A 23329-nucleotide genomic window follows, 5' to 3' on the forward strand; every position below is an offset into this window, starting at 1 on the left:
CTCATGATGCTGGCACCCTAAACTCTGACTTCCAGCCTCCACAACTGTGAGAAATAAAATTCTGCTGTTTAAGCCACCCAGTCTATTGCATTTTGTTATGTTATGGCAGCCTGAGCTGAGTAAGTCAGAAAGTATGCAAGCAGGATGAGAGTGGAGTAAAATAGCTAAAAGTATTGAGAGGAAAAAAAATAAACCTGCCAACCTAGAATTTTTTACCCTGCAAAATTATGCTTCAAAAGTGAAAGATAAGAAAAGACTTCCTCAGACAAATAAAAATTGAGAGGATTTGTTGCCAGTAGACATACCTTGCAAGAAATGTTAAAGAAGTTCTTGAGAGATAAAATGATATAGGTCAGACACTCAGAACTACGTAGAGAAGGGAAGAACATTGGAGAAGGAATAAGTGAAGATTAAATAAAAACATATTTTTCCTCTTCTTGATTGATCTAGCATAACAGTTTATTCAAAATAATAATAGCAACCATGTATTTGACTATATATGCTGAAAATATGTCTATATTATGTCTATATTTATATATTGTGTTTATACTTATATTTGTATGTATATATATAAAATGACAGCAATGATATAAAGGATCAGAGGGAGGAATTAAGAATATTTAGTTATTATAAGGTGCTTGTGCTACCCATGAAGTGGTATGATATTATTTGAAAGAGGACTTGGATTAATTGTAAATGTATATTGCACTTTCTAGGGCAATCACTACAAAAAGTTTAAGAAGAAAAGAAATACAACTCATATGTTAAGAAAGGAGAGAAAATGAAATCATTAAGTCAATTCACAAAAGGAAGAACAAGAGTAGAAGACAAAAATAGGAACAAAGAACAGGGCAATAAGTATAACACAGTAATAAATACAGTAGATATTAATCCAACTATATCAGTAATCACTGGATACATCAATGGTCTAAATACACCAATTGAAAGGCAGAAATTGTCAAAGGGGATCAAAGAACAAGACCCAGCTGTATATAGTCTACGAGAAACCCACTTTAAACATACAGATACGTATATCTGAAAAGTAAATGAATGGACAAAGATATACCATGTAACACCACTCAAAAGAAAGTGAGAATAACTATATTATAAATTCAGACAGAGCAGACTTCAGGGCAAGGTAAGTTATCAGGGATAAAGAGGAGCATTACATAATATTAAAAGGATCACTTTTCCAAGAAGACATAACAATCCTTAATGTGTATGCACCTAACAACAAAATCTGTAAAGGGGAAACTGATAAATCTGCAAGGAGAAATAGATGAATTTACCATCATAGTTGGACACTTCAACACCTCTCTGTCAGAAATGGACAGACCCAGCAGGCAGAAAATCAGTAGGACATAGTTGAATCAAAAGCACTGCTAATCAACTGGATATATTGACATCTGTAGACTACTTCATCCAACAACAGCAGAATACACATTCTTCTCAAGCTCACGTGGAATATTCACCAGGATAGACAACATTCTGGGCCAAAAAACACATCGTAACAAATTTAAAAGACTAGAAAGCTTACCATGTCTCCTCTCAGACCACAATGGAATTAAACTAGAAATCAATAACAAAAAGATAACTGGAAATCCCAAAATACATGGAGATTAGACAACACACTTCTAAATAACATGAGTCAAAGAAGAAATATAAAGGTAAATTTAAAAGTGTTTTGAACTAAAAATAGAAAGGAAAATACAGCTTATCAAGATGAGTGAGATTCAGCAAAATTAGTGCCTAGTGGGAAAATATAGCTTGGAATGCATATATTAGAAAAGAAGAAAGATCTAAAATGAAAAATCTAAGCTTCCACCTTAAGAAACTGGAAAAAGGAGAAAATTCCAAAGTAAACAGAAGAAAATACATAATAAAAATTAGAGCAGGAATTAATGAAATTGAGAACAGGAAATCAGTAGAGAGAATCAACGAAACCAAAAGCTGGTTCTTTGAAAAAGATCGAGAAAATTGATAATCCTCTACACAGGCTAACTAAGAAAAAAAAGAATACACAAATTACGAATTTCAGAAGTGAAAGAGGGAACATCACTGTAGATCCCATGGATATTAAAAGGATAATAAAGGAATATTGTATGCCCACTCTGTGGCCACAATTTTGATAAACTAGATGAAATGGAATTCCTTGAAAGACATAATCTGCTGAAAACTCACACAGGAGGAGATAGACTATCTGAATAGGCCTCTATCTATTAAAGAAATTGAGTCAATAGTTAATAACCTTCCAAAACAGACAGCACCAGGCTCAGATGGGTTCACTGGTGAATTCTACCAAAGATTTAGGGAAGAAATTGTACCCGTTCTCTACAATCTCTTTCAGAAGATAGAGGTAGAGGAAATACTTCCTAACTCATTCTTTGAGGCCAGCATTATCCTATCCCTAAAACCAGACAAAGACATTACAAGAAGAAGAAAAAAACTATGGACCAATATTTCTCATGAATAGATGTAAAAATCTTCAACAAAATATTAGTCAGTCACACCCAACAATATATAAAAAATTATACACCAGGACCAAGTGGGATTTATTCTAGATATGCAAGGCTTGTTCAATATTCAAATATCAGTTAATGTAATCCATCACATCAACAGACTCAAGAAGAAAAATCACATGATCAATATCAACAGATACAGAAGAAGCACTTGGAAAAATCCAATACCCATTTAAGTTAAAAACTCTCAGCAAACTAGAAATGGAGGGGAACTTACTCAACTTGATAAAGAACCTCTACAAAAAATCTACACACTTCATGGTGAGAAACTGGAAACTTTCCCACTAAAATCAGGAACAAGGCAAAGAAGTCCTCTCCCACCTCTCCTTTTCAACATCACACTGGAAATCCTAGCTAATGCAGTAAGACAAGATAAGGAAATAAAAGGTACATTGATTGGGAAGGAAGAAATAAAACTGTCTTTGTTCACAGATGACATGATTGTCTATGTAGAAAATTCATAAGAATTGACCAAAAACAAAAACAAAAACAAAACCTCCTGGAACTAAGTGATTTTAGCAATGATATAGATTAGCAAGGTTAATATACAAAAGTCAATCACTTTTCTATATACCAGCAATGAACAAGTTGAATTTGAAATTAAAAACAATACCATTTGCATTGGCACCCCCCCAAAAAGAAATACTTAGATATAAATCTAACAAAATACAAGACCTATATGAGGAAAACTACAAAACTCTGATGAACAAAATCAATGAACTAGACTCTCCATGGAGAGATATTCCATGTTCATGGATCGGAAGACTCAGTATTGTCACGTCACTTCTTCCCAACTTAATCCATAGATTCAAGGCAATCTCAGTCAAATACCCAGCAAGTTAATTTGTGGATAGTGAAAAGCTAATTCTGAAATTTATATGGAGAGGCAGAAGTCCCAAAATAGCCAACATAATATTGAAGGAGAACAAAATTGAAAGACTGACACTACCCAACTTCAAGGCTTACCATCAAGTCACAATAAGCAAGACAGTGTGGTATTGGCAAAAGGATAGACAGATAAATCAATGGAACAGAATAGAGAGCCTGGAAATAGACCCACATAAATATGGTTGACTGATCTTTAACAAGGGAGCAAAGGCAATACAATGAAGTAAAGATAGTCTTTTCAACAATTGGTGCTGGAACATCTGGGCATTCACATGTGAAAAATAAATCTATACACAGACCTTACACCTTGCACATGAATTACCTTAGAATGCATAATAGGCTTAAAAGTAAAACACAAAATTATAAAGGTCCCAGAAGATAACATAGAAAATCTAGATGACCTTGGGTATGATGATGACTTCTTAGATACAACACCAAGGGCATAATCCATGAAAGAAAGAACTGATAAACTGAATTTCATTAAAATCAAAAACTCCTGCTTTTGAAAGACACTGTCAAGAGAATGAGAAAAAAAGCCACAGACTTGGAGAAAACATTTTCAAAAAGCCTATCAGATAAAGTATTGTTACCCAAAATATATAAATAACTCTTAAAACTCAACAATAAGAAAGACAGCTTGACTAAAAAATGGACGGAAACCTGAACAGACACTTCATCAATGAAGATATACAGATGGCAAGTAAGCATATAAAAATATGCTCAACATCAGATGTCATTAGGGAATTGCAAATTAAAATGACAATAATATACCACTACACACCTACTAGAATGGTCAAAATCTGGAACACTGACAACACCAAATGCTGACGAGGATGTGGAGCAAGAGGAACTCTCATTCATTGCTGGTGATGGTACAGCCATTTTGTAAGACAGTTTGGCAGTGTCTTACAAAGTTAACACACTCTTACCCTACAACCCAGCACTTGTGCTCCTTGGTACTTACCCAAGAGTTGAAAACTTAAGTCCACACAAAAACCTGCCCTGCATCCAAATGTTTATAGCAGCTCTAATAATAATTGCCAACATTTGGGAACAATCAAGATGTCCTACAGTAGGTAAGTGGATAAATAAACTGTGGTACATTCAGACAAGGGAATATTATTCAGCATCCCCCACCATCCAAAAAAAAGAGATATGAAGCCATGAAAAGACCTGGAGGAATCTTAAATGCCTGCTACTAAGTGAAAGAAACTATTCCGAAAAGGCTACATCTTGTAAGATTCCAACTACATGACATTCTGGAAAAGGCAAAACCATGAAGACAATAAAAGGATCAGTGGTTGCCAGCAATTAGTAGGGAGGGAGAGATGAATAGACAGAGCTCAGTGAAAATACTGTGTTAGGGCAGTGAAACTACTCTATATGATACTATAATGATAGATACCTCTCATTAGCATTTGTCAAAACTCATAGGATGTACAACACCAAGAGTGAACCATAGTGTAAGCTGTGGACTTCTGGTGATAAGGATTTGTCAATTTAGGTGCGTCAGTTGTAACAAATGTACCACTCTGGTGCAAGATTTTAATAGTGGAGGAGAAGTGTGTATGTGGGTGCAGGGGGTATGTGATAGCTCTCTCTACATTCTGCTCAATTTTTCTGTGAAACTAACATTTTGCTGTGAAACTCTAAAAAATAAAAGTCAATTAAAAATAATTATCCAGACAAGTGTGTGTCTATTTCTGGACTGTATTTTATTCAATTGTTCTATATGTCTGTTATTTTGATTATTGTACCTTTGCAATAAGTCTTGAAATCAAATCGTGTGAGTGTTCCAATATTCTTCTTCTTTTTCTAAACCTTTCAGCTATTATAGAACTTATTTCTTTCAATATAAGTTTTAGAATGTATTTGTCAATTCCTAAAGCAAAAGCCTGCAGAAATTTTGATTGAAATTATGTTGAATTTATAGATCAATTTGGAGAGAACTGACATCATAGCAATATTGAATCTTCTGATCGATGACCATGGTGTTGCTTCATTAATTTGAGTCTTTGTTAATTTCTCTCAGAAATATTTTTTTTCAGCCTACAATTACTGTGCATATTTTTTCACATTTATTACTATTTCATGTGTTTTATGCTACTGTAAGTAGTGTTGTCTTGTATAATTTGTTTCCAATTTTTCATTGATAGTATATACAATTAATTTCTGTATATTTTGGCATGTACCTTGCAACTAGTAAGTTGCTAAATCTACTTGTTAGGTCTAGTGCTTTTTTTGGTAGCTTCTTTGAGATTTTCTACATATATAGTCATGTTGCCTGTGAATAAAGACAGTTTTATTTCTTCCTCCAATCTGTATGTCTTTTGTTGCTTTTTCTTGCCTTACTGCACTGGCTGAAATCTCCAGAGCAGTGTGACTAGAACTGCTCACATCAGACATTCTTGCCTTGTTCCCAATCTTAGGGGAAAAGCATTCAGTCTTTCACTATTAAGTGTAATGTTAGTTGCAGGATCTTTTTAGATACCCTGTATCAGAGTAAGTAATTTCCCTTAGATTCCTACCTTGCTGGGAGTTTTTATTGTTAATGGATGTTAAATTTTGCCATATGCTTTTTCTGCATCTATTGAGAAGATCACAATGATTTCTTTTAGTCTGTTGATGGGGAGAATTACATTGGTTGACTTGAATGTTGAATCAATCTTGCATTTGAAAGATGAAGCCCAGTTGTTCATAATATGTTATCCTTTTTACAGTGCTCAATTTTATTTACTAACATTTTATTGATCTATAATCATGAGATTTTTAGTTTTCTAGTTTTCTTTCCTAGCAATGCTTTGTCTTGTTTTGTCATAGGGTAATGGCCTCATAAAATGAGTTGGAAAGTGTTTCCTTTTCTTCTGTGTTCTAAAAGAGTTTATATAGAATTAGTATTATTTATTTCATGTGTGTTTGGTAGAATTCATAAGTTGAAGCCATCTGGGCCTGGAGTTTTCTTTGTGGGAAGGTTTTAAACTATGGATTCAGTAAATATAGTTATTCATGTTATCTACTGTTGAAATAGCTGTATCCTTCAAGGAATTTGTCCATGTCCTCTATATTTTCTAATTATTGGCATAAATTTATTAATATTTTTTATTATCCTTTTAATGTCTATAGTGTTTGTAGTGATGTCTCCTCTTTTATTCCTAACATTGGTAATTTGTGCCTTTTTTTTTGGTCTGGCTAGAGGTTTATTATTAATCCTTTTGAACTCTTTATATAATAATATTTGATTTTATTGTTTTTATGTTTATTTTCATTGTTGCCTACTCTTATCTTTGATATTTCCTTCTTCTTGCTCACTTTGGATATAATTTACTCTTTTTTCCTGATTTCTTAAGATGCAATATACACTGTTTTATACTCTTATTAAATGATCAATTATCTAATAAAGAGATTCAAAATAAGGATAAAATCTGTTTTATTTTACCCTTATTTTTACAATTTTTATTAATGTTCATTACTTTGTGTAGATCCAACTTTGTATTTGGTATCATAACTCCTTCTGTCTGAAGAGCTTGCTAACAAATCTTACAGTGCAAGTCTGCTGGTAGTGAATTATTCTGGCTTTTGTATGAAACATTCTTTATTTTGCCTTCATTTTCTGAAGCTATATTTACTGGTGTAGAATTCTGGGTTAACAGTTTCACTTTTTCCCTTTCAGTACTTTAAATATGTTGTCCCATTTTCTTTTGTATTGTATATTTTCTGACCAAAGTCTGCCGTTACTCCAATATTTGTTCCTCTGTTATAAATGTTTATTGTTTCTCTGGCTACCTTCAAGATTTTTCTCTTTGTCTTTGGTTTTCAGCAATTTGACAGTGATGTGACTAAGTGTATGGTGTTTGGTGTTTATCTTTCGTTTTACTTAGGTTTTCTGATTTTCTGAGCTCTTTTATTCTGTTCTTGTTCTTGCTCTTGTTCTTCTTTTTTTGCTGAGGAAGATTAGCCCTGAGCTAACATCTGTGCCAATCTTCCTCCACTTTATATGTGGGTCACTGCCACAGCATGGCTGATGAGTGGTATGGGTCTGCGCCTAAGATCTGAACCCGTGAATCTGGGCCACTGAAGTGGAACATGCTGAATTTAACCACTACACCTTGGGGCTGGCCACTGTTTTTTTATTATTAATTTTTCCAAATCCTTGGCCATTATCTCTTCAAATATGTCTTCTGTCTTGTTCAGTTTTTCTTCTCTTTGTGGGCCTCCCAATTATACATATGTTAGATGTTTAATATTGTTCCACACCTTTCAGATGCTATGTTCTTTTTTCTACTCTTTATTTCTTTGGGTTTTCTTTTGAATAATTTTTATCAACCCATCTTGAAGTTCGCTAATTCTTTCCTCTGCTGCATCTAGTCTCTTATATCATGTATTTTTATTCCTAGCATTTCCATTTCTCTTTTGAAATTACCCATGTGTTATGAATATTGTCCACCAATTCTTAGATCCTTTAATATATTAATTATAATTATTTTAAAGTTGAGATTTTATAAATTATCTGGCTTTTTCTTATAGTCAAAAGGTGAGCCATACTCTTGTGGATTTTTACACCTGAAGTGGAGGCATCGCTCATCAATATTTAGTTTTGAGGAGAACAAGAATGAGACCAACTTGAATTTTTCCTGAATTCTTGTAGAATTCTTTCTTATCTTCTAAAAAAAAGAGGCAATAGACTATGACTAGACTTGGTTCTCTTTCTTTAAGTTTTCTGGAAAATCATGTCCATTCTCATTTTTCATACTGAAGACTCTTACAAATAGGAAACATTTCCCCTTCTTATTTTTTGATTAATGACATTATTGATTTTGTTTACATGATCTGTTTTTAATTTTTTCACAGACTTTTGTTTCTGATTGTCTTTGATGTCTCTCATTCTTTTTTTCATGGTTTTCCTTTCTTTATGTTTTTCTTTTGTGTTGTGGTATAGTTTCCAGAATTTCTCCTTGTGATAACAGCATATATTTGTTGGGAAGTTATCATGTATTAGGAACTGTACTAGTTATTTTACATGTTTTATATGATTTATTCCACACAGCATTCCTGTGAGACAAGTCCTATTGTTATCTTAATCTTACAGTTATAAGTTTCTTCCTACATTGATCACTGTTTGGTTTTCTGCTAAATTGAAGTTTGAAACATGGCATTCATATTGTTCTCCCTTCGTAATTGCTTGTTTACCTTTAAAGTGTTAATGTACTTTTGAATCTTTTGAAGGCGATCTTTCCTAAACATTTTCTTTTTGAAGTCAATGTGTTTTAGAAAGCATTTTTAAGTAGTGTCTAGAGAAATATCTCATTTTAAGGGTGCTTATTGTTTGTCTTATATTTTCTCTCATCTTCACAGGGTTTTCTTTGACAACCTATTGTTGTCTCTATTCACTCCACAGAGTTGTTTTGTTTTTGGCCTCTGTAGTGTTTAAAATTAGTTCATAGCCAACATTTAAAATCAGGCCATTTGATATGAAAATATGTTTCTCCTACTTCCATTAAATAACGTAAAGCTCTGGCAACACTGGGCCCACATTCCCACTTGGTAACGATCTGCTGAAACTGAATAGTGAGTCAGAGCTCCCCAAACTCACAGATCTCATCATGCCCTGTCGTCTCTCATACCTGGCCCACATAATTGTATGTATGGCGTTGGTCTGCTCAGGTGAACATTAGGTTTTATGAATTGAGCTTCTGTCAGAAAATTTTAAGGCTCCCTGACCAAGTCTTTCCAGAGGTACCTCAGGTCCAAAATACGGAAAGAAAAGAAAAGAAAACAAAAGCATGTTCCAGTGTCATGCTACCAGTTCAGATATAATTTTGCCCTGGGAAAATGTCTTATTGATGGGGTTTTAGGTGGTTATATCAGGAAGCTTCATCACAGTCAGTGGCTATGAATGGAGTAGCTGGGGCAGTGGTTGTCTCTATTTCACCCTCTTTGTTCCAATATTTCCATCCGTGAACTGACCAAGTAAAACCTGCTGCCTCCAAGACAGTGGGAGTTTCCAGATACTTCCAGTCCACAGATATGCAAGTCCAACTGTTGTGTTTTCTGCCAACCCCATGGCCTGCCTCAACTCCAGCCCTCCCGCCTCTGATTTAGGTGATGTCAGCAGGGATGTAGCGAGACCTTTCCCTGCTTACTTCTTCCATACACTACTCTCTCTCTCAAATGGAGAGTGGGAATTGGGGTCGTGTGTCAGATCTCAAAACATTCTTTCAGTCTCATCTCATCTGTAAGAGAAGATCTGACTTAAATTCCTCAGAGCCTGTGGCTTGTGCACAAGTACCTTTTCTGGCTTCTAGAGCGGATTTATGCTCTTCTGTTTTTGAGTATCTTATTGGACATTATTGAGAGGGGGAAAGCTAGTTCCCTGTGTTAGTGCCCTTTTGACCAAGACTCCACACTTCTTCACTCTTTACAACCCAGAATAGCAAACGGCATTTGATATCAATATTCTTTTCTTTGGGAATGGGAGCATGCAAGCTCTCTGTACCTGATACAGGGGCTGAAAAGGTCACATTCACTCATAGTCAACATACATTTATTTATATAGAACTTACTCTGCCAAGTACTCCAGAGATGTGAGAGGAGAAAAAGTCAGTTCTTTCTCCTCAGGAGTTTAACATTCATCAAAGGTGATGATATGCTGTGGATGATCAGAAAAGAGAAAATCAGTCATAGAAGGTGGTTGTTCAGCTCAGCCTTCAAACATTTTCTCATTGGGCTGAGAACTTTGCCATAAAGTATTCACTCAGGCCTGTGAAACACTTTTGTCGGAGTTAGAAATGAATGACTATGGCAGATGGAGGAGGTGGTAAGAAAATTAACCTACTAAAATGGTGAATGAGAGAGAAGATTGGATATCTGAGCAGGATGCATCAAAGTTATGGACAATTTTGAAGGCAAGGCTAAAAATGTATGTTTTTGATCCAGTGGGCATGTTGTGCATCGTGAGAATAGTGGTTACATGAAGGGAACTTATAGAAAAAAGAAGTCATCAGTTTTAAGATGTTGAGTGCCATGGATGAGCTGATGGCCCCAGTGGTGATGGAAGCAAAGGCATTTAAAAAGTTCCAGCAATTGACTTCCCAAATCAGTGCATGAGTGGTCAGACCAAAAACCTCATTCTTGCTTCTCCATCAGCTGAATTCTCCATGCTATCTCTTTGTTAAATCACACCTGCTTACTCTAAATCTTTGACTTATGGCCAACCTTTGTCTCACACCTCATGCTTTGGAGCAGGTAAGACTCATTTGATAGTGGAAAATAATTCATTGATAATAGAATCATGGTTAAATCTATGGGAGACAGAATATTCTTCCATCCTCAGGATGCTTTCCACAGAGGAACAGCTCATGGGACTTAGATTAATTTCTAAAGGAGAAGTTGTATGCTCTGAAAAACCCATTTCGTTAGACACGTGCTACAGGCTCATTATTACTGGCTCAAATATTATCAAAAGTAATGTACACTCCTGGGATTATTAAATGACTTTTTCTTAAAAGATTCTTAGAGGGTTTTAGAAACTATTGAAGAATCTGGTATTCAAATAGACAAGTTTTCTGGGTTTTTACCTACTTGTGAGACAGGCGTTATCATTTCTTTACTTCCCCAAGTCCGACACTTTCCTCATATCAGACATTACTAATTGATCACAGCAGTTTTTCTCACTGAGATCAATAGGACCTCAGGGTGCCTACACAGTACTACAGGCAGCCAGTACCAACTGATCAGAGCTATTTACTATTCTGGGTTGCGACTTGTTTATTTCTGTTTTCCTTTCTGTTTATGGCATGCTGCAGGCATAAGCAACTGTTGGATCAGAGTAAATAGATTCCATTTTGAAAGCACACTGCTAACTCTGTGATGGGCGTGAACATTTCAAAGGCCCTGGGGTTTACTTGGGTGTTGAAACAGGCTTCTTCCCAGTTGGAACTGGGGTACTTTGGAAAGGTTTATTTCATCTCAGAGAGCTATTGACTTCCCTTGCTCAGCATGGAACAAGCATCACTTGTGATAAATAGCATGGTCTGTTGTTACAGGTTCTTAAAGTTCTATCTATATTTTGAAACATCTTTTGGTAAAAATAGAGCAATTTACATTTCTCCCTTCTCATTTGTGAGTCCTGAGATCTCTAGTGGTCACAGATTGACGCTCCACTTCAAAATGAAGCACCTATTAAATGCGGTGAATTGAATGAATGTGGTGAGCAAATCTGCAAGGGGGTCCTGAGGGAAAAAGAGAAGCTCACCCATCTTCATCCTAACACACTTACCCAGAGCTGTGATTCCACTTCCTGTTTAACGATGCTTTTGTTTATGCCTTTTGTGCTTACTCTTTGCATTGCTGGAATTGATTTTTCCCTTTTATCTTCTGCTGCCCCGTGATGGATGGATGGGCCCTTATGAACAATTTCAGCACGTCAGCTGCTTTGCTAGAGATGTATTTCTCTATATGGGTCTTGATGTGTGTTTACATCTTTGATTTTTATTATTCTCACTTGATAGAAGCAAATGAGGGACTAGGAGTTAACTTTGCTGTCTGGAATATTTATTAGGGGAAAAAATTTTGATTTCTCTTTTAATTTCATATTCCCTTTGACTCATCCAAGATAGTAGCAACTAACATATAAATGGACTCCCTCATTGACTTAAATATTTGACAGTGCTATACAGAATCAACCAGAATATTTGCTCCCAGGAGAAATGGCTTAGTAGTTAATTAGCTGGGGTTTGTATATGTCTGGATAAACCATGATTTCTATTTTTTATTATTCCTAACAAAGAGATTCTATTTTATTGATGGCAAGGGGATCCAGAGGTTGAGGCACATTACTATAATTTAACGTTTCCCAGGCGTCATTAACAACTGCTTGTGGGAGAGTGCTTCCCATGTTCTTCTAGATACTACAGACTGCAGCTAAAACAATGGCATTTCCTCTGCATTGAGGATTTCAAATATAATTGTAGATATAAAACAAACTCATAATTCTAGAATAGTTTTAGTACTGAAATGGATCTTAGATATCCCTTAGTCCAATCCCTTCATTTTTATTATTTAAATGAGGAAATGGGGGTCCAGATAGTAAGTGACTTACTCAGCATCACACATCCCAGACCCCAGATCTTGTGTCTTTTCAGTCTGGACTTGTGTGCCATCCTCTCTAACACATTTCAAGTGTAAATATATTTTCTAGTCAAATGAACAATTCACAGGCATATAAGATACCTTGAAGATCTATGGTACTTTAATTTTCAAAATAATTTCCCAAATGTTTTCTCATTTGCCTTTTATTATAGCTCCGTGTAATACATAAGGAAGATAATAGCATTTCTATATTCGAATGGCGAATGTGAAGCACAGTGCTTAAGTTATTTGCCTAAGGGCACGTGGCTGATTCACATTGCTTTTCTCAGCTGTAAAATGGATTAGTAATACCTACCTCATGTGAATGTTCAGAAGTAAATGAAATTAAATTGGTAATGTATCTAAAGTGCTTAGCTCAAGGTGACTCTTTAAATGGGGTGTAGACAGAATTCTAAAATTGCCCCAAGACTCCTGCCCCTTGGTGTGCCCATGCTCTCCAATTTCTCCCCTTGAGTGTGGGCAGGACCTGTGAGTATGATGGGATGGTGCTCCTGTGATTAGGTTACATTATCGGCAAAGTTGAAGGGATTTTCCAGATGTAATTAAGGTCCCTAATCAGTTGACTAAATTAATCAAAAGGGAGATAATCTGGATGGGTCTGACATAATCAGACAAGCTCTTTAAAAGAGGGTCTAGCGGTCAGAGGGGAAGCAGCAGCGAGACTCTCCCCTGCTGGCTTTGTAAATGGCCATGTTGTGAACTGCCTTTGGAGAGGGGCACCTGTCAAGGACCTCTTAGAGCTAGTGTGGACCCCAGCAGATCGCCAGCAAGAAAATGGGACTTCAGTCTTACTGCTGCAAGGAACTGAATTCTGCCAACCACAAGTGAGCTTGGAAGAGGACCCCGAGTTGCAGGTAAGATCACAGCCCTGGCCAACACTGTGATCTCAACCTGGTGAGACCCTGAGCAGAGGAGCCAGCCACACCATGCTCAGACTCCTGACCCATAGACGCTGTGAGATCATACATTTGTGTCCTTTAGGCCACTGAGTTTGTGATAATTTGTTACACTACAATAGAAAACTAATACAAATGGTAACTATTATTAGCATAAATAGTTAACGGTGAACATGATGGTGATAATGTTAATAGTAGTAAGTTTGAAAAGACAATCCCAGTTTTGATTTGCTTTTATTATACTAGACTTCAGATTGTATTTTATGGCTAGAATTATGTCACTTCCAGGGAGTGGAATTACTAGTTTTTAGTTATCTGAACAACTAGTAAAGGCGTTCTTGCTAGTGGGGAAGGAGGGGGAAATGGATGTTATGTATATGGCTAGCACTTTCTGTCACACTTCCCTTCCTAGAAAGATAAAGAAGGGTAATTGATCTGCAAACCCAGTTAAGGCTGAATTGTCATCATCCATTACAAGCTTGGGTTGGATAGCTTTGACAGTGTCCCGTGATACTGATTGGGGAAAAAAACAGGAAGAATAATGATAGCTCAGTTCAAAATGGAATTGCAATTGTCAAGTGGAGTAAGATCTGGACTCAGGTTTTGGTCCTAAGCAGAGTATGAAAGGTTCAAATCCAGGAAATGTCACGAAGTCAATATCGCAGGTTGCAGTGATGTCCAGTTTGGAGTGACAGATTGGGACAGACGCCCATGGGTGGCAAAGAAAATTCTGGGCCTGGAGTCTGAGCAATGCTGATCCTAGTAGAGATGGAAGACTATGCTTGTCCAGCAGGAGTTTATCTTTCTCTCTTCCAAAATCTCGTGGACAATATTGTCCTTTTGGTGTTCACTCAGTACTTTTTTCTGTATGTAATCAGCTCTGTGTGGAAAATACGGATCCTCACCGTAATAGCAAGTAAAGTAAAAGCCTGTTTTCTCATGTTTAAAATGAGCAATACTTACCTTTAAGGGGTGCTATGAACTAAATGCGATAACTTGTGTGAAGTGGCCGGTCAAGTCATTGCTCAGTACACAGGAGCCATTATTGTGGTGGTGGTGTTTATGCAACACTTTCCATCCCTCCCGGTTTGACCGGGAGCTCCTCAAAGTCATAGACTCTGGTTATAAATACTTGTTTCCATATCCCATAAGAAGTCCAGTGTCTGTTACATGAAAGGTGTTCTCTAAACTTTTGGATTGAATAAATACAGGTAACTGAGAAGAAGGCTATGAGAAGGAAAGTAAATGTCAGTATTTCCCAAAAAGTACACATATTTGTGTGTGTATGTATTTGTCTATGTTCATATAGATAGGTTAGGATGAATGGGACCTTGTCAGTCTGTCTTGTAGGCTAATGATCTCATTTTTTCCCCAGTCGCTATTCCTAAAAGTAAAATATTTTCTTGAATCATAAACATACGATGTTTTTTGCCAAATGAAAAAGAAGGTGAAATAAGAAAAATCTACTTTTAGTAAACAGTGAAGTCTGATTTGTCATTTTTGTTAATATGATCATTCATTTATTTATTGAGCACTTGTGATTACCCACTCTGAATTAGACTTAGTGCTGGGCCCTGGGGTGGCCCCCCAGGGTTTTCGTGGTCTGTGAGGAATGTCAGCAAGGACTCTACAGATGAGCATTGGGTGCTGGCGGAACCCGGCCTGTGGCCGGTGCACCCTCATGAGTGCTGGTCACATGATGACCCGTGACACCCGGGGTTGTGCAGTATGAATAGAGTGCACAGTACAAGGACTGGGGGACGTGTCTGACCTTGCTTGGTTTCCAGAACTTTAGGTGCACAGACCTCCTTTTACTTAAAGATGAGATTCAGGTCAAAAATAGACCTAGAAATAGAACTTATATCAGAGTCACAGCAATATGGTCTAGTTCTTATTTTAGGGTGTATCAAAACCTGGATCTCAGAAATGCCCCTGTGTTTAATGGGCTTAGAAGAATCCATTGCTTTTTCCTTAAGAAGAAAGTATGTGAACCTGATGTAAAGGGCAGAGCAAAGTTAGAATTTGGTCTGTTTGCATTCACTTTATAACCAAACCCTCACTTAGTCTGCCCCATAAATTCCATCGTAGAGATGTCTAAAATTTCTAAGAACAAAGGTGCTGAAGCTAAGATCCCCTTCAGAGAGTACTTTTATATAAAGCTGAGCTTCTCTATGCATTTTCATCAAAAGAATTCCCAAATGCGTATGAAATCTACCACAGGATTGTAGGACTATTAGACAATTTTATTTCTACTTCGTAAAAATATTTCAAAACCTGTGGGATTTTCATGGAGCTGGCATCAATCCATATCATTCCCAATTCAGGGGCCCATGAGACGCATCTCAAAGCAATTAGGGATGTTAATTTTGAAGCAAATTGTCACATGGTATGCACTTCATTATCAGTGGGTGATAGATTACTTAAAACCTTATCACCCTCCAAAGTCTTTATATGTATATATACACACACATACACGCATACATATATATATATAAATATATATGTATGCATTTGTGCGTCCACGTGCGTGTGTGTATAAGTATAATAAATAAATAATATATAAATATATAATAAAATTCAAGATTAATACATATATGTTTAAAATATAAAAGTTTATTTTAAAAAATCCCCTAGAAATGTCAGTCAGTACTTCGCCTCTTCCATTCTGCTCCTCTTGGTAGAAATGAAACTGAGCGCTGAATTAAATCTTTCGGCTGAAATACACAGCGCGTTTGATCATTTTCTTTGACGAATCCCTCTTCAGGTCAGTTGTCTTCCTCTTCCTCAAATGTCAATATTTCCTTATCTATCCCCAAATAAAAATTAAAATAAAAATATCCTCAAAGGCGTTTTTTTTTTTCTTCTTACCGTATTCCTGACTCAACAAGCTCAAGTCCTTCTAGAAGTTTGGCCCCTAGATGCTCCTGATGCTGTAGAAAGCCCCATCCCTCTCAGTGTTGTTCTTGCCCAGGATTCCCGCTATGCAGGGCAGAGCTGCCCGGAGGGGGCAGGGGAGCTAAGCCTGGGCCCCTGGGGGCGATGCTGGTGGGTGATTCACACTGAACAGCCTGGAGAGTCATCAGGAAGTTAAGGAGACAGGATACGAAAATGGGGCAAAGGCAGTTTATCTGTTAGCTTTCCCCCACTCCCAAATTTTAATTCTGTAAAATAATTTTGGAAAGCTCCTTCTTGTACTCAGTTTGCTTAGTTGGGTGTAGGCGTGTGTAGGGGGTGGGCATAAATTGTGGAGCTGTTAAAACAGTAGGATGTTTCTATGCAATAAAAGTGTAAGAAGAAAAGCCTTCAGCAAGCTCATCTTCCTCCCTTCTCTTTCAGGCAAGCTTGTATCTTAACTCTCCAAGGAAAATATCTATGCTTTAAAATAATTTGGGAGAAAGAAGTGCTAATGTTTCCCTAATTGTAACTTTGTCGAATCACCAATGTTCGGAAGTTCTTCCTTAAATTACATTCCAATGCCGTTGCTGATGCTGAAGCATATTTATTTTTGTTTGATCTTCAGAATCGATGGCACCAAGCTGCCTCTCTTCTCAGTCTAGAAAATTCTGCAGTGATAAACAATAAAGGTCATTTCCCTTCCATGTATTTTCTCCAAGCTTAACCACTTCCCACTTTTATCTATTCCTGTAATCTTCATATGTTTTATGAGCTATACCTCTGGAAGGATGCCCAGCCATCCCCATCCCACAGCATAACCACACCCATCCTTGAGAGCTGGTTCATGCAGCCTGGAAGCATCGCTTCCTTCCATGACTTGGAATTTGCTCTCCTTAGGTTCATTCCTAGTCACCCTTAGAACCCAGCTTCATACTTGCTCCTCCATGAGGCTGCCTCTGAGCACCGCCCCCACACCCCTGATCACTTCTTCCTGTGGGCTTTCACTCTACCATGTGTTACAACAAGCACTGAAACAGGTAGCTGTCTGAATAGCTGTCCAGCCCTAGTGAACGTGGGATGGATACATGAATGAGACAGCTTGTAGAGCTGGGACCTTCTAGCTTATAGTGATGATTGAAAGCATACCAACCATTTTTTCCATTTTTTAATATGGAAAGTGGTGTGATGTCTGCATATTTTGCACAGTTAGCTATACAAACATTTTGGTTAGTGGGGTATACAGAGCACTGCACTGGGAGCTTGGGCCTAGTCTTGCCACCTTGGGTAAGTTTCTTCCATTCTTCCTGTTTTCTTACTTGATCAGTAATTTGAAGGGGTGAGGCCAGCTCAGCCATGAGATCTCCTCCAAATCAAAAATAATCTCTTTTAAAGATACCATGGTTTTGCAAATTTTGGCACTCTGCACATGAAAGAATAACTCATGTTGACATTCAAGTAGTCTTTCCTACCATTGCTTCTTTGAGAAGTTTGCCTCCTATTTTATATATAATAGAAATTTATTTTAATTGGCCTCTCTAAAGATATATCTCTCTCTATATATATGGAGAGAGAAGGTATGTCTATCTATATAGGTATCTGTAGATATAGATCGATATATCTATCTGTGTCTGTTGAAAAAAATTGAACATGGCTAAGAACTTGGAGCTTGAGGCCGTTGCCAGCAGTGAGCCTGGGAAGATCCAGGCGGTCTGCCTTTTTACAATCTGTCCAAGCCCAGGCAAGCCCAGTTTCTTTCTTAGAAAGAGTTGTGAAGATCTGAGGTTGGGCTAGAAAACCTGCAAAGCAGCAGATGGAATATGGACTCCTTGCCATCCTTCCTCCTACCCTTCTCCTTGGAAGAAGCAGCGTGCCATTCTGGCATCACTTTGCTTTTACCTTGTTGAAGGACACAGTCGTTCTCTGTCCTGCCCCTGTGGCCACACTGCCATTCATTCATGTGTAACAATTTATCCCGAAGCTACTGGTTATGCTTAAAAGAAATCACGTGTATGGAGGAATGAATACAGACTTTTACTTTTACTAGTATGGGACACAGACCAGAAGGAATGGAACAGCTTAAAATAATAAAAGAGAATTACCCATGCTAAGATCTGTCTGTTCAAATTGTGCAGCTTGGGAGAATAATATCACATCTTGGCAAGGTCAGAGTCACATTTTGTAGACGAGTTCCTGTTTCCATCTTTTCTGTCGATGGTATAGAAATAGAATGGAAAAAGGAATCTGCGAACATCATTGCTCTTCCCTTTGCCTCCTAGAAAAGGACCAGACGTAAGGTGAATTCTGATTTTTCCAGGAAAAGAGATTTCACTGCAATCCTTAATCCCCTTATGTGTCTGCTATAGTCTGGATGTTTGTGTCCTCCCAAAATTCATGTGTTGAAATCATAACCCCCAAGTTGATGGTGTTAGGAGGGAGGCCTTTGGCAGGTGATTGAGTCAAGAGGATGGAGCCCTCATGAATGGGATTAGTGCCCTTCTAAAAGAGGCCCCAGAGAGATCCTTCACCCCTTCCACCATGTGAGGACACAGCAGGAAGATGCCAGCTATGAACCAGAAGGCGGGTTCTCATCGGACACCAAATCTGCTGGTGCCTTCATCTTGGACTTGCCAGCCTCCGGAGCTGTGAGCGGTACATTTCTGCTGGTTATAAGCCATCCAGTTGATGATATTTTGCTATAGCAGCCCGAATGGACTGAGACAGTATCTCATAAAGCATATAGTATTAGCAAACATTTGCTGAGCATTTATACTGGCTACTCTACTAAGTGTTCTACAGACAGTATTTCATTATATTTGCAGCAACCCTATGGGGTGTGCGCTATTAAATTATCTTAGGAAACTGAGGCTTAATAGCTTGCCCAATACCTTAGTCCAGATGATCAGCAGAGTGAGGATTGAAGCTGGCAATCCTACATCAGAGCCCGTGCTTTGAACTACTGTTCTGCAAAAGACCAACCTTCTGTGTACTTGTAGATACTTACGTAAAATGATCGTCCGTTTCCCTTCTCAGGTCTGTGTTGTATGGTAAGGAGGTGATGGTCGCTCAGATCCAGTGCGTTGGTTCCATATGTGTTTGTTAAATGCCTCTCAGGCCGGGCCCTGCACCAGGTGTTCAGAATACACTGGGCTACACAGATGAGTCCCTGCTGTCGAAGGCCTGGACCCTGTGGAGGGATCAGATGTTAATCACATGGTCATGGATACAGATGTGTAATCATAGCCTGAGATCAAAGATGGGCAGTAGAAGGGGGGGGGGGGCAACGTCACTCGCCTCCAACTCCGCTGTTTCTGATTGGACGTTTTTACCTTTCACTCCTCTTTCTACCAATTGCTATTTTAGAAGGTAAGGAGGGAGGGTCCCTCAGCACGAGAGAGATGTGGCTGTTCTTTTGATTTAATTAAATAGAGAGTAAATGAGAGAAGAATTAGGGCAGGGGTTTTGGGTAAATAAAAGTAGGTAAACTTAATTGTTTAAACATATGTAGTCTGGCTTTAATCTATTGTCTTTGAAGACCATCTGTCATGAGTACTCCTTTTCCAATTAATAAAAAACTAACATTGACATTCTGCTTTGCAGTTTGTAAGAGTGTTTCAGATCTCATTAAGTCATTGTAGCAGGGCTTCAATAAAGATGTCATTGTCACCTTTTACTGAGGAGGAAGCTGAGCCACTGAGAATCATTCACTCCAGGAAGCCATGAGCCTGGAATCAGCTTCCACCAGCGCTTGTTCTCTTACCCTTTCCCTCTGTTCCACGCAACGGCAGTTATTTCCATGGTCACGGTTACTAAATCCTTCTCGTGGTGATTTTTTTTCCAGTGTTTGCATTTTTAGGGGCGGCCCGTGAAAGCAATGCATCTGCCTTCACGGAATTGTGACTTTAGTACGCAGCGTAGGCACACGCAGAGGAATCGATGGAAAGAAATTGCGTTTACTAGGTTTCTCTTTTGGAAAACTTTTCATACTTGTTTTTGTAACAGCCAAGTAGGATGTGAAAGAAGAGAAGCTCTGGGTGGGTGGCCAGAGCAGGGAGTGGAGGAGGATATGCCAGGATGGAGGAGGGCAGCTCCAGCCACCTGCCAGCGCCTGCAGAGCCGAGCTTGGCCTTTCTAGAAGCTCCTGCAAGGGGAGGACCGTGTTCTCCGGCATTTCTTCAGTGCAGCCTCCACTTACAAGCCACTCCCGTGACTCCCTTCAGCCTCTGCTTCCTGCTCTGTGAGTGCCCACACTGAGCACCTCGCTGTTCATGGCTCGTCATACCGCAATTACCCGTGTGCTCTTCCTTTCCCGAGACCCTGCGTCCGTCCCCGTGTGCTGCTTGGTGCCTGGCACACAGTAGCGGGCCCAGAGATGTTTGAAGAATGGACTCTTAGGAAAGGGTAAAACTCCCAAGTTTCACAATAACTTTTCTGTTATTGGCGGTGCTGTTTGTAGGGAAAATTAGACTTCTAAGGTCAAGGGATTACCTTTTCTCTGACTGTCTGATCATTTCAGTGGCATTTCACTGCCTGGTCCACAGTTGATCTAAACTACTTCATTGCCTCACCTTCTTTTCTTGCTGAAAGTTCTTTTCCACGCAGGTCCTAGAAGAGGGACTGAGGTAATCACGCAGACTGAAATCTTGTAGTTGTTCACTCAGGGATGCATCGATGTGCTAACAGTTGTGACAAGAACATGGGAGAGAGAGATGCAAGGCTGCCCCTCCTCAGGGAGTGCACTGTCTAAGCACAACTGTGGTCAGCAGTTTTCAGATGAGGGGGCAAGTCATCCCCATGCGTATAAGTAACAGAAGTGAGAAGTCTTCAGTGCTAAAGCAGAAGTCTTTAAAGGTGGTTTTGATGCACAGAGGAGGGCTCCAGTCTGCCTGGGAAGTCAGGAGGCAGCACCAAGTAGGTGGGACTTCTTAGAGTGGGCACTGAAGCATGGGTAGGAGTTCACCATGGAGAGGGGAGTGGAGTAGGGCCAGAGAAGAGCGCTCTGTGCAGACAGAACCCTGTGTGCAAAGGCAGGGGGCCAGGAAGCAACGTATCTTTATGGTTTTGCTGCTGCGCATATCTTAGATGTGAGGACTGGGGCTGAAAACATAGTCTAGAGCCAGAAACTGTTGGCTTATGTAGCTTCCTGTGGAGTAGATTTTATTCAGTGGGCAGTGAGGAATCACTGGAGAATATAGAATGAAGGGCAATCATGTGATTGATTTGCCTTTTAGGAGAAGAGGACCCCTCTTCTGCTAGGGAGAGGATGAAGCATGGGACCATGGAGTTGGGGAGGGATGTGGAGCCTGGCGTCCCATCCTCCCTCTATGAAGCTATTAGCAATAGCTTCATGGGACGAGACAGGGGAGGCCTTCCCCAGCAGGATGCAGTGAAAGGAGGGGACATATTGGAGAGAGAGTGAAGATGTATTGATGACACATGAGGAGCAGCTGACTCTGGAGATGGCAGAGGGGGAACATCTCCCAGGAGAGCCTGGTTTCTGGCTCTGGTCACCAAGTGGGGACTGCACTGAACCCTCCCATGTGAAAAGCTTTCAAATATGGCCCAGGGTACCGAAAAGTACCCTCACAGCAACCCTTGAGTGTGTATTATTTTGCCTTTCGAAAGAAGAGAAAGCTAACCCAATGCTCAGAGACGTTAAGTAGCTTAGCCAAGGCCACACTGCTCATCTTTGGCAGGACCAGGATTCTGATCTAGGTCTGCCCAGCTCAAAGCCCATGCTGTGAAGAGGTGCTGCACCCCGGGGAGGAGCCCCACGTGACAGAAACTAGCCAGTCACTGGCTGGTGAGGGAGCCTCCTGCAAGGCTGGGCTGGCACTGAAGGAGAGGAGAGAGGAAGTACATGGCTTTTGAGGGTAACTGCTTGAAGGGGAGGGCCTTTTTATTGTTTAAGGATTCAGCAACTTAAGCATTTTTATAGGTGGGGCAGAAGGGACCGATGAAAAGAGAGGATGTCTTTCTCTCTCTCTTCCATCTGGGGGGTGTCAGCGGAATTAGAGGAGGATGTGGTCGGGGGGAGGGGTGGTCTTAGGAAGGAGGAAGTGCCCCTCTCCCTTGGATTCAGGGAGGGAGGGCATTGTTGAAGGGGACTCCACCGGGAGAAGAGAGCAGCGGAGAACGCTTTGATCACGGCCCTGGATCTTCTCGGCAAAATTGGTGGGGAAGACATCTGCACAGAATCAGAAAAATAATGACTGCCTTGTGGTGCCTTGAGGACGCTGGGAAAGTCACCGCGGCAGCCCCGTGCAGCTAGGACGTTGATCTGAGGGGCTTGCAGGGCATCCCTCAGTGGAGGCTGGTTGCCTGAATGGTGTGTATGGAGCCGGTCATCTCGCCTCCTGTCTAGCTACAGGCTCAGCTTGGCTCCCTTCACTTCCCTTCCAGGTGCTGCTCCCTCAGGCTCCTAGCCATCACTGTGGGGGAGATCAAGGAAATGCATTTTAATTTGTAGGAAAACAAGGCCTGTGGAAAGATAACCACTCGCCCTCCCCAGGGTAGCATTCACTTCTCCAGCATTTCTTAGCGGTTACAAATATGATGTGAGCACGCTTGACTCATTCATTTGTGTATTTGACTTTAAGCATAATGACCAACCCAGCCTTCTCAAATAAAACACTTGGTGAGTTAAGGGTTCAAAATCTTGAGAGAAAAGTATTGAAGTCCTTGACTAGATTCAGCCTCAGAGGGCATCGTAGTTGCTATTGATGGTGAGTGAAAGGTTAGACAGAAGTTTTCTGTGTATATGAAGACACGTGTGTGTTGGCAGGAACGTCAGGGATGGGTGGAAGGGGAACAGGGTCCCAAGGGACCACGCTGCTCAGGATGGACACCATTTCCTGCGTTCTGCCCTTCCACTCTGAGCACAGTGTGTCGATTACAGGCATCTGTACTTCTGTCAAATCAAACCTGAAGTATGGTGCTGTTTTCAAACCATTTTTCTCTTTCTTCAGGGGACTGTCTTTAATTTTG

General features: G+C 39.4%; 1 protein-coding gene and 1 long non-coding RNA gene across 5 annotated transcripts in view; one reads left to right on the forward strand and one right to left on the reverse strand.

The window, feature by feature from the left end:
* Positions 1-23329, forward strand: part of PCNX2 (pecanex 2) — a 281436-nt gene that overhangs the window by 92859 nt on the left and 165248 nt on the right. The window lies entirely within an intron of this gene.
* LOC139041339 (uncharacterized) lies at positions 16044-19529 on the reverse strand. The gene is made up of 3 exons (XR_011496311.1): positions 19347-19529; positions 18445-18617; positions 16044-17013 (listed from the first exon to the last, which is right to left on the reverse strand). It is a non-coding gene; the product is annotated as an uncharacterized lncRNA (long non-coding RNA).

The sequence above is a fragment of the Equus asinus genome, chromosome 2 (genome assembly GCF_041296235.1).
Source record: "Equus asinus isolate D_3611 breed Donkey chromosome 2, EquAss-T2T_v2, whole genome shotgun sequence".
Classification (NCBI taxonomy): domain Eukaryota; kingdom Metazoa; phylum Chordata; class Mammalia; order Perissodactyla; family Equidae; genus Equus; species Equus asinus.